At 40.4% G+C, this 17,187-nt stretch overlaps 1 protein-coding gene across 8 annotated transcripts in view; it reads left to right on the top strand.

Annotated features, from left to right (window-relative positions):
- PDE3A (phosphodiesterase 3A) overlaps nt 1-17,187 on the top strand; it is a 225,945-nt gene that overhangs the window by 165,456 nt on the left and 43,302 nt on the right. The window lies entirely within an intron of this gene.

Raw genomic sequence — 17,187 nt, 5'->3', positions numbered from 1 at the left:
GGTCTGCAACAGCTTCAGGAGGCGAAACACACACTTGTCATACAGACACAGGGAGGACAACTTTTTTTTGAGTGAGTGATTGGAATGGATGGAGAGGTATCTTGCTGATTTTGAAGATAACACAGTCCTCAGGATGGCCACTTAGGTGTGGGGGTTGTATTTGTCATGAGTTCATTGAAATTACTCTGGGATCAGTGAAAGAAGACATGAAAACTTCTTATTTGTTGCTGAACACAAGCTTTACTGGAGAGTGCTCTAAGCAGAATCACTGAGTGGGACTTAGTTGTGAACTCTGAAAATTGTTTATATTTAAAACAGATTATATGATATGATATGATATATGATATGATATGATGCAGACCTGAGAGATAGGGGAAGAATTCAGAAAATCTCTCCCTTGTCTGTCACATGTGTAGCTTTAAGTTTATTCTCCTACATCTTCAAGTGGAGGCTTAATACCTATAATATTATGGAAGGATGGTTTTTTTGTTTATGCATTTTATGAAGTCAATAAATAAACCTTAAGCAGAAGTGATTAAACCTGAAATGGCAGCAGGGAATAGCTGTATCCCTTCTCCATCCTCTGATTCATTCCTAAATCAGGATTTACTACTAACTCAATTAAATACACACTTTCTGCATAATTGCCCATGTGCTGGCAGAAAGTAGTCAGTTGTCAGGGATTTTGTTCATTGCTGGGTTGGCTGCCTGAGAACATAAGGATTTGGGAAGAAACTGTGGAATTACCCATAAATTTTCTTAATTGAATTGAGCATAAGCTTTCAAGCCTAAAATGTGAGCAAGGAAAACTTTCCAGTTTCCAGGCAGAGCTGTCTCCTTGCAGTTATTTACACAGTGCTGCTTTGACTTGCTGTTAAAAAATTACACTGAGGCAGAGATTAGGAATTCAAAGAGCAGTTTTGTAAGAAAAATGCCTCGGTTTCATTCAGTAAGAGGAGATGTGGTAAAGGAGGGAGAGAAGGGGGGGGGGAATGAGCAGGGCAAAGAAAAAGGACTGTTACTTCAGGCAGGTTTGAATAGTCAGTCAGGGAGGCCTTGATCCAGGAGAGCCTTAAGAATGTGCTTTGTTACAACACTTCAGTGTGACAATTGAGAGCATGTGGCCCTAGAGCCTCCTCCCTCCATCCTTCTCTCCTCATCGTCACCCATCTTGTGAGGTTCCAATTTTTTTGAGAAATACTGTTGAGGGGATTGTGTTTCTGTCACAAAGCTACTGTAAAATTTCTAATCCCTTGTTAAGAGCAAAAGCTCCTTTCTTCAGGGTTTAAATGTGCCTCATGGAGGACATGTCCATCCTTTTAAAGTTTCTGTTAAAGCAGTTCTCTGCTGCCCTTTCCTGCATTTTGATGTGAATTGTTTACTGAGATCAGAAATAACTGAAGAAATCTTTGATAACAGGAAAATGTACTTCAACACAAAAAGATACCTGCTTCTTTTGCATGCACATGTGTTCATAGTATTATTTTAGCTTATCACAGATAAGGTAACTTACATTATTGACTTAAAATATTGGCATTTTTCATGAAAATGCAGCCAATTTTTCTGTGCCAAATGGCAGGTAATACTTGGAGCAATATTATGCCTTCTATTAGATATAATTTAAAATTCGTGCCTGCAGCTAATATATTATCCCCACAGGATTTGGACATCTTTTCTACATTATCCTTGGTCATTTATCTCTTGTCATCATGAAGTGTTGGTGTGAGATTTTTACTTAAACTAGTACAGAATTTCTTTCACTGTGTTCCAGATCAGTGTGCAAGAAATGTAGTGAAAGCAGCCAACTGAGTGGCATATCTTCTTTACCCTGCAAAGTAGTGCTGGAAGTTGTGTGTCTTTCCCTGTAGCCTGCACTGAGAGATTCGTTCCTCACGCACAAACTTTCAGCAACCTGCCAGTGACAAGGCAAAATAACAGAGAGGATGTAGTGCTCGTTGTTTGATGCTCGGCATCAAAACAGATGTCTCTGAATCCGGGGTGCCAGGGAACGCAGGGCTGCTCAGCTCTATAAAATAGAGGCAAGGGGGGGGTGCGTTTGCTTGCACTGCTGGTGCAGAATTTGGGCTCCGGGCTGACCGCGCTGCCGTGGGTTTTCAGTAACACCAGCCTCAAGTGCACACACACCATGAAACTCTGCATTCCTCCCCCTCCTGCCCAAGGCTTTTGCTTTTTTGGGGGAGGTGGTGGTTGTTTTTCTGTGCCTGCTGACGTCAACAAAATTGCCAGATGGCATTTCAATGCTTTGCAAAGAGACAGGAGCCTTTTATTACCGGGGTCACGTGGATCCCATTCATTTGCATTCCCAGAAGTGGTCTAAAGCTTTTGCTCACTGTATAGGCAACGAGTGCTCTGCACCTTCCAGGGACCCAGAGGGCCTTCTGTGGGATATTGTTGCCTTAGGAATCCTTTAGAGGATGCAGAGATGAAGGGTTTACTTCACATTCATTTGGCTAATGTAGAAATATTGAAAGTCTCTAGACAGTTGTGCTTTGCAGAGGTTTTGTGGGCTTCTTTTTAAACAACAGAGGAATACTTTTGTGAATTTAGGATAATAAACAGACTTACAGTGTAGCTCTAAGAGGGTTACTTACAGTCTCTCAGGTCCAGGTGACTCAGTAGCTTGTGGAACAAACATGCAAGTCCAACACTGTGATAAATATTAGCAGAGAAGAGGAACTATCAGGATTTAGATTGTGAAGGTTCCAGGCTCTATCACTGGAGCTGGGCTGTGACATGATCGATGTGTTGAAATGGAACAGAGTCCCTTTATACCCCCGAACAGATGACTGGGAGCTCAGTACCAGATGCACAGGATTAAACCAATTTACTTTCCTGTGCCTGAGCCATCTCCACAGCAGCTGGGCAGGGGACATGGCAGTGTTTGAAGGCCAAAACAATCTCTTTCTGACGTAGTAACTCCAATATCAGCCCTTGTCTGGCAACTAACCCAGAAGGGAGGGAGCTTATGATTAGATTTTCAGTGGACCTTGGAGAAGTGAACCTGGAGGAACCTGCAAGGTTCACAGGGAAACATGTGGATGTTGGAGAAGGAAAAGCCAGACTTAATTTTGGGGAGCATGAAGACTTCTGCTTCTTGCAGATTATGAAATTGATCTTTGGAGTAGTTTCTCAGGTTAAAGGGAGGAGAATTGTATTTCTGTCTGAGAATGAAAGGTGGGAGGACTTTTTATTTTTTCTCAAAAGAAACACAAACTACCTTTGTTGGAGCACATGGACTCCATAGTAATGCAGAACAGAGGCTAAGTAATCTGATTTTGACAGCTACATCACAATCTGAAACTAAAACTCCCCTAAACCTATCTGAGATTACCATAGGCTCCAGAATGAGCAATAATCTGAGCTCACAAACTGGGTTTTAATACATTACTATTTTATTTTCTAGCAGTTTCAGCTTTCAGATGTGCCCCTGTGGTGCCTCCTTGCTCACAGTACACTGCAGTGACAAAGATGCATGTAAGTTCCCAAGGGCCATATGTCTGAAAAAAAATATGGGGCAACATAACCCTATGATCTTTGCAAGTGTGAATATTTTATTGCTTAACAAAGTGCTATTGAAAGGCACTTTGAAACGCGGCATCACAGACTTGCCTTTCCTGCTTGGTAAACCATGTGTTACTATTGGTTACCCTTGTCTTACCAATTTCCCAGCTGTATGACATGCACTAAGTTCTGGTGATTTATCATGGTATTCTGTGTATGTTAAGCATTGCTGCAATTCACATGGTGCAAAGTGGTTACAGAAGAACACACAAATAAATACAGTGAATTATTGGACTCTTTAATTTTGGTACCGTTATATTCTTGACTAAGAAGTGGAGAAATAATTTTAAGCTGGCTCAGAGCAGACTGGGTGATGTTGCAGAGTACGAAGAGTAATAACCAACTTGACCCTGCTTTCATAACTCCATTCTTCAACTGGGGGAAGAAAATGTAGAGTTTCTTTAGGGCTGGCATCTCAGGCAAAGTTATTGCTCATGCTGTGCTCTGATACCTAATTTAATTTCACAGGGGAGTAGCAATCGGCGTTCACATCATGATTCACAGATCATGGAGCAGGAAACAGCCTGTCAACTTCTAGGGAGCTGAAAGGGGGGAGAGTTGCTTAGAAGAAAAACAAAAATCTGGTTTGTGAAGGAATTCAGCTCATGAGCACAGCAGGCAGACTTCAGTTCTGCTGTGACTCCTGGTGAAGTTAGAGGAGTCACTCTGCAAGATTAATTTGCCTCTCAGTTTATCAATTTGTAAGGTCTTGAGTGCAGATGAGTCCTGTGGTGGATTAAACGCAAAGAAAACAAGCAAAAAAGAAATACAACTCTTTCTCATCTAAAATCGGAGGTTTTTGGGACTTCAATTTGAACGTGTCCATTCCATCCCAAATTAGCTGTATTCCACAGCCTGACATCAGCTTGTACCCAACTGAAGACATGCCAATGTGAATACTTTGCATCTTTTTGCAAATCACATCAATAACTGGAAGAAAGCATGCTTACACTAACATGCATGTGTAAACATTGCTTTTTGTGTGTATGTGTGTTGATGTTTCTTTATTAGCATTTTAATGTATTTTCATTTTCTCTCTTCCGTTATTATTGGTGTGTGGATACTCTTAACAGCTCTTTTTGTGAGGGAAAAATGCAATAAACTTCAATCAAATTTAGAGAATACTTTCATGCTAAAACACTGCACAATTACAGGTAGAGTTTAGCATCTTCAACAACTCTGATAGCAGACAGAAATACAACATGGGGAGAAGAGAGAGGCATGTATATGTTAACCTTATGTGTTTGACTTATTTCTCTGGAAGGAATTCTGCTTTCTTAATACAGTTGTCAAGCACTTCATGTATTGCTGGGGAGTTTTGTGTTCCTAGAGAAACTTCTGTAATCCTTCTGCTATGGAATATTTTAGTATGAGAGTCAGTTCAAAATGTTATGAGATTCCCTCCACCTCCCACAGATGCAGAATTTCTTTGTTGTTTGTACAAGATTTGCAAGATCGTTGGAAAGAATGTGAACAGTGAGAGATTGCTGGGCTAATATAGAAAAAACATGGATTAAGATCTTTTTCCTCCCAAATCGATGATAGCATTTCACGGGCACAGCAGAGCTATAGTCTTGATTTGAAGGAAGAGTAGTGCCATCTGGTGATGCCTGGGAGAGGCTTTTCTGCACCTAAAGCTGCAGGATTGTAATGCCTTGAATGAAAAGTTCTGCTCAGTTGTACCATGGCTGTTACCTGAGGCACTGACTCACTTGCAGTGGTCACCTGGCACTAGGTGTCCTAGGTGGTGTGCTCATTTATGGAAGTATTTGTGCTCTAGCCTGGAATAGGTGTTCAGACTAGGGCTTCTGTAATTTTCTTGCTCCCATCCCCTTTTCCCAGTCTGACTTTCACTTGTGCAGCTGGATGTCCTCCTATCTGTGCTGCCTGACCCTGTCTCCTGCCCTTTCGCCTTTTGCTGTGCCGCTGACCCCATGAGACGCTGGTGGGCAGGCAGTAACCCTTAGAGAGAGGAGTGGCATTTTGGGCTTCCTTGGTCCATCCCCTGGGAGCTCCCAGTCTGCCTGGCTTGGATTCTAAGTGAGGCTGTGGCTCGGTTCCAGCACGAGACCTGCTCTCTGATCTCCTCTCTCGTTATGTTCTCATCAGTAATGAAGGGCTGGCGTGCAGAGCATCACCAGTGCTGCTGCTGCCCGAGGGGAAACAGAGTTCAGCCTGCTGCTCTGGAGCCATGTGAGGTTTTCCATGGCTGTCAGCTTGGTGCAGGGAGAAAAGGTTGTGTTGTGTTAAAGGTGGATTCATAAATTGTTTATACAGAGCTAAATGAACATCATTTTACAAGCAGAAATAGTTACTGTGTGTGGTTAGAAGTCTGCCAATAGACAGGTTTTATTTAAAATAATTTATTCTGTGCACTTGGTGAAATGTCCTTTGGCTGGTTTGCATTTAGGCTGGTCACATAAGCAAGGCCTTAAAGCAGACCCTAAATTTTATGTAGGGTTAGAACATGGTTTTGTCTTTTTTGACTGGTTACAAAGTACACCCAAACCCACACAAATCAGGTTTCAGAGTTAAATGTGAAGTCCTACTTGTAACTTGTCTGTTTGTTTGTAGCTGGCACAGGCTTATATGGTTGTCTTTATACACAAAAGATTAAATAGTCTTTAGAGACAGTTTTTGATTTGCATTTTCTTCTCTGTTTAAAAAAAAAAGGCCAACTAAGTGTTAACTTCTTTCTTTCCAATTAATTCCCCTTCCCTTATTTAAAGTGAGCTATTTACATGTGTGTGAAGTATATTACTGTGGCTGTGTATATAATTAGATAATTATATAGTTAGTTATGACTTAAAGGCTTATTTATACCATGCCAGAAAAATGCCATCCTAATTGAAGGCATCTTTCCTAAAAAGCAGAACAAAGTTGGACCTCATCATGTTGCCTTCTTGTGCCACCTTGATTTTATTGACAGGAAATCAAACATGTTTCTTTGATCTGTCAGTGAAGAGTAAGAGGGCAAGTGGATAAAAGTGTTGTGCATATTTAATTTGGTTGGGTATTTCATTTTGCTGTAGCATCATACAGAATGCTTCAGCCTTACTCTCCACAGTAGTTGTAGCTTGCATTAAAAGAGGAAATGGATACAAATAATTTTTTACTTAGGCTAAGGGCAGTCTTCAGATTCCTGGCAAAGTGCCAAACTGTTGCACAGTGAGCATTATTGATATGCATTTTCTGCTCTGTGTTAGCTAGGAATGACAGTAATTAAAAGAACAAATCATTTAAGTGAAGTGATTCTTCTTTCTAGAGAAGGCTGTTTCCTAATGTTGCCAAAAGTCTCTCAAATGCATTAGGAGGAGAAGGAGGGTGTACAGAGAGAATTGAGCAGCAATTTATGGATCTATTTATTTTACTTTAATGGGATAAATAGGATATCTGAGGCCACTTGTAACACTCAGATGGAAGCAGTCAGGAAGATAATAGAGAATTAGGAAGACAGAATCCATATGCTTCATCAGCTGATCAGTCAGAGCACCGTATGGCAAACAATTTAGCTTGTGGTCTGTTTCAGTTTGTTAACAAATATGTTTACATAAAGCATTTCAATGAGAGATGTGCATGACTGTTCACCAAGGTCAGGAGTATGAAGTCAAGTGTTTTCTTGTGATTAAACTGGTCTTTTATCTTTGTTGTTCTGAGCTTAACCCCTCAAAGTTAAACTGACTTTGGGGAGAGATCTTTCACTTCAGTACCCTGCCTTAGGTCACCAGTGTTAACAAACCTGAATATTGAAGTCATCTCTGGAGTCTAATCCATTATGGATCCCATTTAATTCAACTGTGAGCCTCTGACCACAAGAGACACACTATGCCTCTACAGACATCTAATGCAGAAAACAATGCAAATATGGGCACCAGGCTGTTCTTCACAAAGAGAAGCCATAGCCTTTTTGAAAAAAACAACTGAGGAACTTCATTTCATCATTTTCAAACTAAAGATTTAAGTTTTGAGAAGTTGATGTGATTTCTTGTTCCTATATTTTAATAAAGCTATTCTAAAATTGCTGAAGCAAAGCCAAAATAAGCCCTTCCTGTTGCTGGAAATTCCAAAATCAATAATTTTTCTGTCAGTACAAAATATTTTTTGTGTTTGTCTGAAGTTGTCAATGCACTGCGAATCCTTGAGCTGCCTACTTTCAGCTGCTGTTTCTTGTTTGTGAGGACACCACACTGTTCTCTGTGTAAGAGAGCCCTGTGGCTCAGTCATGTGATTGTAAGTCTCATCAGCAAGTAGCTCAATACTGTGTGCACCAATTAATAGGATTAGTTCTGAGCTAAAATATCAAGGCTCTATATTTATGTATCTTCCAAAATCCTTGATTTTAGGTGGTAAAACAGATCTGTATGTTGATAACTTTTTTTTTATACCTCCTTTTAAAAATTCAGTTAAGACTTTTAACCTGTCTACCAGGACCTATTCAGCCTACCTGCTCAGTAGTAGTAAGTGCTTCTATTGCACTTACTGAAAAAACCACTGATTTCTTACTGGAGTAGATTCAGATGAACCACTGAAGTTCAGCTGCACAAGGATATTTAACATTTTAAAAAGCCCATGTGCAACCCACAGTTGATTTTTTTTTTTTTTACTTAATATCCACATCCAAGCAGAAAACATAACTCACTGTGGAGATAGAAATCATTGTCTAGTGTGGTTGCCAGCATAAGCACCAGTGCTTCATGATCTGTGTCTGTTTTTTGGTCTCTATGGTTCTGTTGCCTTTTGTAAATGAGAAGCTGGTGCTGTTATATTTAGATGTGCATTTGAATCCAAGCTTTCCAAAAACACAGAAGTGTTTGGCCCTCATAAAATAGTGCAGACCCTGAGCCAGACAGTCAGAGTTCAGTATGGTGAGATATTAATGATGCAGAAGTACAGATTGGGTCTGTCTCTAATTGGAATTGAGAAGCAGCCAGGGTGTCATAATTAGGAACATTACATGCATTTTACTTTTTTCTTTTTCTAAAGTTCAAGCACTGCTCACAACCTGAAAGACACAAGTTGAAACTAAAACTTTTCTTAGATTAAAACTGTGTACAAGACAAATTAGCCACCAGCTACATGGAAGAAGTTAGAGATTGCTGAGATGACTTAGAAAATCCTAGAGCCTTTAGCATCCAGTGTGTAGATTACAGGCCAGAGCAGCAGTGGCTGAAAGTGGCCATCTGATGCAGGCATTGACCTGTGGTGTACCTTGTATCTCAGCAGGCAAATTGTTTTGGTTTGGTTTTTTTTTAATTCATGACAGCAAAGGCAAAATGAGCCCACAGTATAAACGAAACTAGTGTGTCTTTAAGTTGGTCCTTGCAGGTCAAGGATGAAGTAGGTTGAAAGCAGTCCTCAGGGCTTGCTGGTCTGTCAGTTTACATCTGTGGTAAGTGAAAAAAATTATTTTAATACCATAGAAGGCATATAGAGGATAGTGTTTCATTTTTCTTGTATATGAATTACTGTTTCTCTCTGTTCTCATCTTCATTGAAGAATGAGATGAGAAGATGAGAAGAAGATGAGAAGATTTCTGCATAGAAATAACCCAGGAGAGGTGGGGCATTTTCACATCTATTGCATGCTTAGTGTGTCTTTTGCAGGTCGTGGCTTTAGATGTTAGTAGCTTGTACTTTAGAGAAATAATAGCTCTGCAGCAGCTATGATGAAGGTTTTGGGGGCTGCAAGTCCCTAGGGCTATAGTTGTTTTTCTTGCATGAGTCATAATATAAGAATCCAAAGCCAAGTGTTACAGAAAAATGATTAATTCTTTTCACAGAGGAGTTCGTTAGTGACATAAAGTCATGAGAAAGAGGAGGAGGCATCTGTAGCACTCAGTGGCTATTAACTGGTATTAGTGTGAGTGCTTAAAATCAGGAGAACTGAAATAATGCAAACCACAAGGTCTGATGGAGAAGAAAAAAAATTTAAAATTTGACCAGTTTGTTGTGAAGCTCTCGCTGGAGTTTGATGTGCAGAAGATTTATCCTTTTCAAAAGGTGGAGAATATCTCTGTCTGCCTTTGGCTTCAGGGAAAGCCCATCCTTAAAAATGGGCCACTAAATATCATTAGTGTTCATGGTCACTGGAGAATTTCATGGGATCTTTCTGCTCTGTTGCTGCAGCGTATGGAAAACATGGCCCAACATATACATCTGGCTCCTGCTGTCATTTCCAAATCCCTGTCCTAACTCCAGTAAGAGCAGACTGAACATTAAAGGCTCTTTATCTACAGCTTCACTGATTATTACTTCCTGGTTTCTAATTTTTTCTTATTCTGGTTTTTAACACTCATTTTTAAAACCTTACCAAGTTTTCTTTTTTTTCAGTTTATTGTCCTTTGGCAATTCCTTTTTAGTAATTGAAAATACATTTGACACCCTGTGTAGCAACTCTTCACTCCACCCCCCCCCCCCCCCCAATCTTTTGTCTTCATTTAGAGGCTGCATTTATTTGCATAACATTTTTAATGATATTTGGTAATGCTCTTCTTTAATACTGTTCAACAGTTCTTAGTGAAGGGCTGAGGTAGACGTGAATCTTTAGCTGGGGTTATTTTCATACATATTTCTGAAGTTTGCTGCTAACTGTGATGTCTCTTCTCAAGCTGCATCCCAAAAGAGCCTGAAATACTTTGAAAGGGAGAAAATATGGCAGTGTGTGACTCCTTTGGCTTTGCTCTGGTGTAACTGAGACTGTCAAGTTGAAAATGTGGGAGGATTAGTTAGTACACAGAAGGCAGAATGGTGATTATTGCTTTCAATGGATTTTTTTTTAAACTCATGCTGTATATTTGGCTGCTCTGTTTTAGTTCACTGTAGAATTAAAATAGCTTTCCATGCTAAGCAGGCAGTTGGGATGTTGGAGCTGTAAACTCAAATGGGTAAGATCACCAGGTATAAATAGATGGCTTATCCTCCACTGTGTGTGCACCCAGCATCCCACTCCTGCTAGGTCCCAGCTTGTGGTACTGCAGCTCAAGTTGAGACTGAAGACAGTTGTCACTGTTTTCTTTGTATGAACACAACTATCAGCTTCAAGCTACCAATTTGTGACCATCTGATGTACAAATTGGAGAACAATAATGTAAGACAATTGAGGACAGCCTCTAAAGTACAGAATTGTTTTCCTCAGTCTGTGTTATGCAAAGCAGATTTGAGCCCCATTTAGAATTTAATTTTTCCCATCTGCTGTGCTTTAATTAAAAGCAATAATTTTTAAAGTTCCTAGTTTATTTGTAGTGGTGTCTACATTTTAAATAATCTACCCTGACTGTGACTGACTCTGTGATCTACTCTACATCATCAAGTAGTTCTTTGGGCTGGATAGTCGTGATAGTTTAATGTTTTTAGGCAGCCAAATAGCACGGAAAGTCCCTTGGAATTGGGTGACTGAGTCCCCAAGGCTCTGCTGAGAACATCAAACATCAGCGTCAGAGTTTCCACAAGGTTTGCAAGCTGTGACCAGCGGCTCTTAGCCAGGAAGTTCAGCTCGTGCTCTCTCCTCCTTCCAGGAGCTGCTTTCCCTGGATCCTCCTCATGGCATGCCTTATGCAGAAGGTCATCCCAACTGTCTGAGTGTCTTCACTTGAGCTGGGATTTCCCAAGAAGCCCAAGGCAGAGCACATACACGGCTGGTTGCAGCTTGCCCCTTGCCATGCTGTGCCACCCGGCACACTCTCTGGGGACAACCCTCTGCCACTTTTCCCTATGCCTTCCAGGGTTTTCCAGCTGTGCCCTACTGGGGCAGGAGGGAATGTGGAAAATTAAGTACTGCTTTATGTCAGTACCAGTGGAGTTAGTTCACTTGAGGTCCCTTCTGTCAGATACAAATGACAGGGATTTAATTATGTTGCATTGGGTTGTGTCCAGTACTTGCATCCACACGGGTTCAGAATTTCCTGGTCTGTAGGTCTTGAATCTTAACAAATCCAATCCTCCCACTCGAGATTATTTCTGCATCTATGTTTTTGTTATTGCTTGGTTGCTAGTGACCACAAGGACATTTCCTTTTGGTGTGTGTAACAAATCTGGAAAAGCCTGCTAGGTGACCTGAAAGAACTGATTGCTTCCCTTGAAAGTTACAGATGGCACCAAAACTGCATAGAACTCAAATGTGTTCTCTGTTTCTTAAATGTGATCCTTTGCCCCTTGGAATGCTGTGCACAGTGCACGAGGACATGTGTGCAGTGTGTGGAGTTGAGCACACTTAGGGCAGTTTGGTGGGTTTCTGATAGCTCACAGAGGTCATGCAGGGCTGGCTTTGATTTCGTTTCTCCCAGGGACTTCACAACCAAATCTGGACATATCAAGGCAGGGAAAGCAAAAGGCCTTCCTGCACCTTCAGTGCCTGCTGCAGATTAAGTGGTATCAGTTTACGAAGAGTTTTTAGCGTGGATAAAAGACTCCAACAGTCTTCTTGTAAATGTCTGAGCAATTTTTCTCAAACACTGAAATAATTCACCCCAGACAAATACCTGGCAGTATATGTTTCAGTCTGAGCTCTTTGGCTGACAAAGCTGTCATGAACTGAAAGATCCTGTAATGGAAGAAAGTTAGTCAGCTGTAACTATGAGCTTTGTGAGTGGTGTCACCTAAGGTAGAGATGCAGGATGTGGGGATGGCAGCTGCCTCCCCAGACAAAGTGTGCTATAGACAGTGATACATTCCACAGGTTTTATAAGAAGGGGGAAAAAGTATTTCCTTCCCAAACCAGTGTCTCTTTCTTAAAGGATGGTGGTGTTGTCGTCCTGGTTTTCTAAAGAAAGTAATCTTACATGTTCATGCTCCTCTGTGACAGTTCCAAACAAATGTGGCAGATGGGAGGAAGTTTCAGAGATGGTCACCTTCCTAGAAATTTTATGTTAGCCAATGGTGGGATACCAGAGGAAGGTCCAAATCAGTGACCTTGCTTGGTAGTAGAAGACTGGTAGTTTAATATACTGTGAGATTACAGAGCCAGCTGCATGCACACCTAGCCCCAGGCCTGGCTGCCTCTTGCTGACTCTGGCCTCAGGTCTACTGCTGAGGGAAGGGGTCATTGCAATACAGTGAGGGGACAAAAAGTGTAACTCTTTAGTGAGACCCACTTCATTAGATCCTCTGTTTGCAGAGCTACTTTGAAAGACTTGCTCTGTGATCCTTCGACTCTGGCATCTTTCTGGCATGTGCTCATGCTACAGACACACTTCATGTGGCAGTCATGACATTTTCTGCTCTGCAGATCAGAGTTCAATGTAATTGTTGTCAGGTAGGTCTGCTTTGCTCTAGTGGTGCCATCTCAAGCATCTTAGAAGCAGGATTAAAATGAAAATCGTTATGGCTCAAGCAAGGTTTAAGTTTCCTTCATTGTGGGCTCATCTTTTGTGCGTCAATGTCTGGTTTATGATTACGTGGCTCTGGGTGCTTTAAAGACTCAGTAGCAAAGTCAGTGACTACATAGATGCCTCGGAAAGGTTTTCTTTGATCAATGTGATGAGACAACAGGAAGATGCTATTTTCAGCCCTACCAAAGAGTGTGCCTTACAGAGCCTGTGGCTGGTTCACCTCCAGAGAGCAGTGGGAATGCTGTGCTTCATTAAGCTGGAGAAAAGATTGTCATAAACATCTTGTTTGCTCACCAGAGAAGAGAAAATCTGAAATCTTCTGTTAGTACAAAGTAAGAGAGAAATAAAAATAAAAACACTCCAGTTCTAGAGCTTTAAATAGAGAAAAGTGAAATGTGAAAGAATTGCATGCACGCTTTTTTTCCTTAGTCATTCAGTGGAAGGTGGAGTAGTTAAGTCTGTGGCGCCTTTAAAATGATTCATTATTTCCATAGAAGCCAATTGATGTTTATCCTTCAAATTGCTCTGTGGACATTAAAATAATGGAGAATTATATTTGCTTTTAATTTTGTTTCCAGACAGCTTGGCCTGAACATTTATGATGTGACTTGGAAACCATATCAAATTGTGATTTATAGTTGCTCGTAATTGTGTGAAGATTGAAGATACGCTGGATGCTGCTTTTCTTTTCTTTTTCCTCCTCGCCTCCCTCATTCTTTTGCTTACAGAGTGTTCTTGAGTGTAACGTTGTGAAAGGCCAACATCTCTGCCTTCATTACTTTTCCTTGTACAAACCACAGCAAATGAAGATTTTATTTTTTCCTAACATGAGGCTGCGTGAAATGAATTGTGGTTTGTAATGGATAATTGGTTTGAGGCTTTTTTCCTGCTTAAGTTTTGACTGGTTTTGTGTTGTCACGATAATAACCCTTTTTCTAGGTTGGAGAGAGAGGTGTTTTTTAATTAAGCTGGATGAGAATCATATGCAAAACATGAATGGGGAGGGGGAAGACTTTTCTTTGTGGTAAAGCATCTGTTAAGTGTACGGATGTCAAATCTGCTCCACAGGTGAGCCAACAGGAATAGTTCATACTGAAATTTATCTATCGGGTCTTATGGCTAAAGGAATTTGTTATTCCTATTTTCCTAAATCCATTTTTCCTGCACAGTTTTATCTGCTTTTTCCTCCTACTGAGTAAAAAGCTATTCTTAAGAGTTTTGTGCATAATATAATTTAACAGAAGAAAACAAATAGGATTTTGTGAACTGTAATAGAAAAGCCCAATGAAGGTTATGCAAATTTTGAAAACTTTTCTAGTCATGTTGCAGACTCCAAAACAGATGAGTCAAATCTAAAAATTCTAAATGATTAATAAAATTTTTCAGAATACTTTTTCTTATTGAATATAAGAGTGTTCCTTACAGTTGTTTCCTGCCTTGACAAAAATCATCTCTGTGATACTGGGACATGCTACTTTTGTGGTTTGGTCCTGCACATGCAGCAGTATGTTTTGGGTTGTTTTTTTTTTTAATTTCTGTACATAAAACAAACCCTCAAAACATGCAGCAAGTGCATTTGGGCCCAGTTAGTAATTCCAGATGGCACTGTGACCTAAACCAGCTGTTTTTCAGCATTGCAAGGAATTAATTTTTCTTCTTACCTTAGTTAAAAATGAGCCTGTTTAGTTTTGCTTTTGTTCCTGGCCTGCTTGCTTTCTCATTCTCATGCCCTAGAGCGTTTCAGTTTTAGTCACTGTATGACATTGCTGAAATCAGGGCTGGAATGAAGTCACAAAGTGAACAGCAAGCCAGTCTTATCCAAAATTCATGGGAGGGAACTGCATTCATAATTATTGGCATAGATGAGTAAATGAACACTGACCATTGTGAAATTAAATTCACCTTAGCTTAGCTCTTCCTTGTTTTGTTTTGTTTCATCAAATTAGTTGCTTGTTAGTGTTGATTGCAAACGTTGTTTATGCCACTATTCCCAAGTATCCGGCCTTGGAGCTTCAATGAGTAAAGTGGTTTGGAAAGAATCCAAATCAGTTCATGCAGAGGCTATGTACATTAGGAGAAAACAACTTAGAAAGACTGAGCATGGATTTTGTATGCACTTTTACCCTAAAAAAAGACTCCGTGCATATATATCTGTGTGCACGTGTATGTGCATATGTACAATACATATGCACATATGCAATTACATTAATCTAAAATCTTCACCAGTTTACTCTTTTGCTTTCTCATCATCAAAGTGATGTGCACTAAATTCCAGGTTTCCTTGCCCTTTAGAGAACCACATTATCATTTACTTTCTGAATGATGGTCTGCAAACCATACACAGTTCTCCACTGTTTTGTAGTAGAGAATCTGAAAAGTAACATATTTTAAAATGTTCCCATGCATTCAATTTGTAATATTTTTTTAGAAAATAATAATCTACATAGCTGTAATTTTACCTAGTCAGACTCGTCTGATCGTGCTCTAAATTCACCTGAGATGGATGAAACATTCATATTTCATGACTCGCATAACTCATCACAGCCTGGCATTTGATTGGGAGAAACCTGCTTGGTCTCAAAGTTAAGGCAGGGGTCACCAACACACATGACAACACAGGGAGCTGGAGGCCCTGTGGCAGAAATCCACCACTGAGAAGAGAAGGGCTCTCCCTCTCCCCACTTGGTACTAATCATGGAGAACAATGCTGGCTGCTTTGCAAAATATTAGTACTGCCTTACAGAATCTCTGCTTATAGCCCGCTGAGTCAGACTTGTTTACTTCATAGAAGTATTAATCTCTGTCTCTGATTGGCGGTCGACAACTCCAGGCTCCAGGCTTAATAGAATTTCAAACTGTAGATGACACAGTTTTGCTGAAAATATGAGGCTTCTGTCGCATTTTGAGTGATGTATTCTGCCTCACTCCCCCTTGGTCCATTTGTCATGGCTGAGGTTAAGATGGATAATTAATTACTCCCATCTCAAGCCTTGTCCTTTAATTTAAGAATTTTCTTTAGCATCTGCCAGAATCTTCTGCATGTGCTCCTGAGATGTTAAGCAATGAAAGAGCCATTAAGTTAAATTCAGGCATTAATTTTTATCAGTAGCATGAAATAGCACTCCAGTAGATCAAGCTGTTTCTGTTTTGTGCTATTTCACAGCATGGTAGAGAAATGGGGGAGGAGGCTGGTTTTCTGGCAGCAGGAGTGGATGGTGAGTGAGGAAGCCTATCTTCTGGTCCTGCAGCCTACCTCTGTCTTAGCAAGAAGTAGGACACGAGAAAGGGATCAGTGGAGTGAAACATTTATTTGCCAAGGGCCTGATGTCCACGTTATGCAACTGGGAAGACAGACGGAAGAGGTTTAGCTATACTTAACTAATATATCACTTTCCTCAGAAATACTTTTTTATTGCCTGTAAAGCCTTTTCTGAGAACAAAGTAGTGTCGAGTGTTACTCTGTTCTTTGAGTTTTAAGGTCCATGAACTCTGTCACTGATGAGTCATTCCTGGCTGGGGCTTTAATCACTCTTCTTCTAAGTCTGACCAATTCTCCATGCTCTTTGCCTGCCACTCCAAGTAACTTATATGCTCTTTTCACAGACATAACTTCCCCATTTAGCAAACTGTGTATTTTAGCTTTTTCTAAGAAATACATGAAAGCAAATTAGTACAAAATCTGCTGCAGTGGTCTCTCTGGGAAACAGCACGTACACCTACTAAGTCCCAAACAGTAGCAGCAGGATTGAGCTTATGTGTCAGAGACATAACAAAGGGTAGATGGCCACTCTTGGAGTGCCTTGAATTAGCAATTCCATGCAGAATTCATGGTGGGTTTTAGTGCACCAGCTAGTGAGGCTGAAATGCACTGAAATTCCATATGCCTCCTGCCTTTTTAGGTGTTCTACTTCTGTGTGCATCCAAGTCTCACTGTTGTTTATTAGAGTTTAAAGATCCCCAGTCCTTTGCAATTGTATTATATAGCTGTCAATTCACAGACTTGACAACTTTAAGGTTTAAAAAATCCACTTTTTACTCCATTTCAGTTTTGATACAGCTGCCCAATATGCAATTGCTTGGAGAAGAGTGCTGTTGCCACCATACCAGAATACTATAGTTTAGCTGCACGGGGATATTTTAAAAATCTCAGTATATGCTTGGGATTCATTTCATTCATCCAGGCATAAGCAATGAGCATTAGTTGTTCTAGATATCTCCGTAGTTAGTATGCAGGCATCTCTCAAGAGAGACTCCTCCCATCCTAAGCCATGTCTCCAAAA

Source organism: Aphelocoma coerulescens, chromosome 1A (genome assembly GCF_041296385.1).
Source record: "Aphelocoma coerulescens isolate FSJ_1873_10779 chromosome 1A, UR_Acoe_1.0, whole genome shotgun sequence".
Lineage (NCBI taxonomy): Eukaryota > Metazoa > Chordata > Aves > Passeriformes > Corvidae > Aphelocoma > Aphelocoma coerulescens.
This window is presented reverse-complemented; position numbering and strand designations above follow the sequence as displayed.